The sequence below is a fragment of the Mus pahari genome, chromosome 17 (assembly GCF_900095145.1).
Source record: "Mus pahari chromosome 17, PAHARI_EIJ_v1.1, whole genome shotgun sequence".
NCBI lineage: Eukaryota > Metazoa > Chordata > Mammalia > Rodentia > Muridae > Mus > Mus pahari.
Genome location: NC_034606.1, coordinates 62612820 through 62617557, shown reverse-complemented (window position 1 = coordinate 62617557; position 4738 = coordinate 62612820).

The following is a 4738-nucleotide window of genomic DNA, read 5'->3' as shown; positions in this document are numbered from 1 at the left end:
TTTTTCGAGACAGGGTTTCTCTGTGTAGCCCTGGCTGTCCTGGAACTCACTTTGTAGACCAGGCTGGCCTCGAACTCAGAAATCCGCCTCCCTCTGCCTCCCAAGTGCTGGGATTAAAGGCGTGTGCCACCATGCCTGGCTCAAGGTGTATTTCTTAAAGGATCATTGCTCTACCAACCAACCATAGAACTAGGACCATGAGAGGCATTGATTCTTTAGAGAACCCCCACATGGAGGGCTGCCCGGTCCTGTGGTGTCCATGAGGACTGCCCCCCACCGTCTTCCCTCTGGCTGTGGCAAGATGAAGCTCAGGGTAGCCTGTCAGACACATGGTTGTCTCAGCCTGTGAACTGAAGGTTGACTCTCCCTGGACAGTCCCCAAGGGCTGCATATTTTTTCAGCACCTCTCACCAGCCTCGCAGATGAATCTACCTTTTCTACATGTGCTGTTTGGCCGTTTCTATAGCAGGAGGACCACAGAGTCAATGGGTTCCACTGTTCTGCCACAGTGACAAACAGCCACAGCTCTGTTCTCTCGGCCAGCCCTGGGGCCTGGAAGCCTGCCTGTGGGAATTCCAGAATGTAAGAATGTTAAAGCTGGATGAGACCACAGCCCTCACCTAGTACTTGCCCAGCCATTGCACAAGGGGAAACTGAGGCCTGGGAGGCAGACAGCTTAAGGAGCATGCTTTCCTGTGTCAATCCCAGCATGCACCTCCCATCAGCACTGGTGATGTCCCAAAGCCCTGGCCTGTTCGCATCAGCCTCTGAGAAGTCAGATGTTCAGTAATAGGAAAGCTCTAACACTGGGCTGAAGTCAGATTCCCACTCCCTTCAGTCTCACCTTTGTGTAGTCTCCAGAGACAGATGGACTGCCTTCTGAATTTATGTTTGTCTTGTTTTTGGTTTCTGTTTTTCTAGATCGAAATCAATTTTCTCTATATTGGTGTGGCACAGACAATTCCTGGGCTTTCTTAGACAGCCTATGACCACCAGACATGAAAAAAAAAATTCAATTGACCTCCATAATGGACTTTAATTTACAGAATTGAGAATCTGAAAGTTATGGGAGGCTCAGGACAACTTGATCAAGCTTAAGTTTGTTTCCAGTAATTCCCTTGGCTCTGCCAGATACGTCGGCTCTCTTGCAAACCCGAAATACCCACACAAGTCCTGCACACAGAAACAATGATCTTTCCCTCCCTGCCTTTAAACCAAGCTTTGTCCCATACTTTGTATGGACCAGCCTGGAAGAAAGAGGCGGGTCAGTGTTTGAGAGCATGAGCTGCTTTGGCAGAGGACCCTGGGTCCTTTCTCCAGCACGCGTGTCAGGTGGCTCACACTGCTAGTCACTCCAGATCTAGGAGGGTCTAGCACCCTGACCTCTGCAAACATCTGCACTCACATACACTTTAAAATCTGTTTGTTTTTTTTTAAAAAAGAAAAAAAATCCATTTCTTGTGTGGGTTCTGGAATTAGCCTAATTGACCCAGGTCAATCAGGGCCTTTATGTACACTAGGGAATTAGAGTGAACTCTCTCAAAATAGCAATCTTCTGCACAGTGGTGTGAAGTGTGACACAAGTGTGTACTGGAGGAGCCAGCCACAGTATCATTTACAGAGGGCATTCGTAAGTGCTAAGTGAGATAACATACAGGGTTTAAGACAGCGCCTGGCACATAGGACATGCTGCCATTTTTATTAACTTAGCATTATTGGTGTCCTGAACACACAATCAGCTTTCAATACTTCACTAAGGGCCAGCTTGGGGATATGCTTGCCGTGTATGACCTATGTGAGGAGTACAATTTAGTATATATGCAATATATAATGATTGTATATGACTAGCCAGGCTTCTCATCACCCTAAACAGTTTAAAATTTGTGTATGTTAAGAATCGTTGGCTGCTTTTCTAGTTGTAAAATGTCTCCCAAGTTAAGGAATTTCTCTTATTTAAGAGCTGTTTTTATTTTACAAGTATAAGCGTTTTCCCTGAAGGTATGCCCATGTACTGTAAATGTGCCTGCTGCACACAGAAGCCAGAAGAGAGTGTTGAATTCCCTAAAAGTGGAGTTACAGATGGTTGTGAGTCACCATGTGGTTGCTGGGAATTGAACCCAGGTCCTCCAGATTTAAGTGCTGAACCATCTCTCCATCGTCAAGGAGTTCCTTTATCTTTGGTACCCATTATCTCTGTCCTCACTCCCAGTCTCTTGTGACCATTATTCTACTTTCTTTATAATATTGACATTTTTGGCTTCCACAAATGAATGAAAATGTGGTATTGGTCTAGCCGTGCCTGGCTAATTTTAACATATAATTAGCCTCAAGTTTCATCCACATTGCCACAAATGATAGGGTTTTATTCTTTTTATGGTAGACTGACATTCCATGTGTGCATGTACAATGCTTGCTTCATCCATTCATCTACCTGTGGACACCCTGGCTGGTACAAGCCTTCTGCGGTGGTTCAGAGTGGCCCGAGGGCTACAGTCTGCGCGCTGCTTCTCTCATGGGCCTATGATCTCAGGACCCTGGGAATAAGTTCAGCTCTGGAGCTCTACAATCCCATGCCTGACCATGGCTTCTGCAGCCCTGTATCTCTCTCCCAGCTGTGCCAGCAGCTATTCTATCAATAGAATAGCTATTGTGACCTTGTGGCCACGACATTTTGAGTTTTTCCCCTCAACATTGTTCTAAAGCATCCTGGATCCCTGCTCTGTTCCATCCTTTGATTTGTGTTCTTCCAACGCCAGTCCCACAACTTGTGGAAGGTAAGCATCCCCCTTTTCTGATATCCTATTCTCTCAGGGACACAACCTCTCACCTAAACACAATGTTCAGGGTCATCTTCAGTGGCCCCTTCAGTGGTTCCTACCAACCCCTGGTTCTGTGGGGTTGGTCACCAAGTTTAAGGTATTGACAACCCATGAGCAAAGGCCCATGAGCAAATGCCTCACGCATAGTTTACACCACAGTCTAGTCCAGATAGCTGCTCTATGGCCTCTCAGTAGCCTTGGCACAGCAAACACAGTCAATCCTACAGCTTTCTGGACACCAGTGGTGCTGGTTCCCAAGATTCTGGTGGCTTGTAGGTCAGTACCAGCCAACTGCCTTTAACTTGCTGCACCTAGAGGAAATTGTCCAAAAGAGGGTCTTGTTGGCACCAGATAGCTCATTAAGACTCTGTGCCTTGGATCTGCTCACTGGCTCGATGACAAGGGAAGCTTGTCATCTGTAGTTTACAGGTAAGAAGAGTACTCTGGAAAAGGTTTAGATGGCTCACATAAGAGGAGCCAGGTAACCAGTGGGAGAATGTGCCACCTGCAAGTCCAGGTCCCTTGCTGTTGTGCCTGGAAGAGAACCGTGAAGGTCCCATCTTGTACCTAGCCCAGGGCCTGACCTGGGGCTTACTTGCAATGCTTTGTCTTTTCTGTCACAGTCTGCGCCTCAGGTCTTGGGCTGAGCAACAGAGTAGGCAGCCAGCTTATTTCCTGCCCTGCCTTTGTCCTTCAGCGATGAAAAGATGGGGGCGGAGGGGGGGATGGCATCAAATTCTTAGCTACATCTAGAAATGTGACCACCTTGTCACACTGAGCCCTCGGGCTCTGCAGCTCTCAAGTTGAGCACCTCCAGGTTTTCCTGACTTCAGACTTCCAGTTCACCCTCCGCTCCCCTCCCCTGGACTGGAGGTTCCTTTCTTCTAAGCAAACTGTCTCAGCTTTTCCCTCACCAACGCTCCTTACCTAGGCCCCCTCAGGGCCTCTAGACCTAACTGGCCTGTAAGAGGCCTCCAGTACTGGGAAGAGAGGCTCCCAGTCCTCTATGGGCCCTACCCCTCTCACCTTAGCCGCCCCTCCTTGACAGTGGGGGCAGGGGCAGGGGCAGGCACAGGGCTGCAGTTAGAGCCACTTCCTCGGATACAAAAGCTTCTTTCTCCCCCTCAGAGATGAGGTTTCCAGGCAAGTTATTTTTATAGCAGGATCCTTCAGAGAAAATAAACAAAGTCACACACACCAGTCCTTCACACCCCTCCGCCCCTTCTCTGAAGAGGGGCCCAGCCTGGCCGAGCCGACATAAGGACGCCCCACTGCCCCAGAGTGGCTGTCATTCCCAGAAGTGAGGGTCCAGGCTGGAAGAAGGGTGCCTGGGCAGGCAATTGAAGTGTTGGGATAAAGGCCTCTGATGCTCCCCACAGGCAGGGGGTTGGGGTCAGTTGGAACTCTGGGGTCTCACAGCATAAGGCCAGGTGCTCTATCTGAATCTGTAGGGAGAGATAGAGACTCAGACACAATTGATGGTTTCCTAACTGCTGATCAATGTCCAGCTAGGCTTGCGGCTCCCAACACATTCCCCGAATTCTCCATTCACTGCATACAATCAGCTGGAAGTAGTCAGCACTCAGTGCCCACTGCTGTGTGCCAGGGACTGTTAGCTACTCGACAGTCGGAAATAAACAAGACACGGGCTCCAAGAGCTCACCAGCCCAGACGAGGGACCTGGATTGCCACACCACAACAGTTTGAGGTGCATATTTTTGTGCTCCCTTTACAGTTGGCAAAACTGACACTTGCTGAGGTCAGGTGACTTGTCCAGGGACGTGCGTGTGCCTCTGAAGTCAAAGGCACCCAGCAGGTTTCCTGTAAGGAAGGATTTCAGCTAAGAACATAGAGCAAGAAGCCTGGGAAGGGATGTGGGGACAAGGCATAGACTGGTGTACAGACTTGTTGGCATCTTG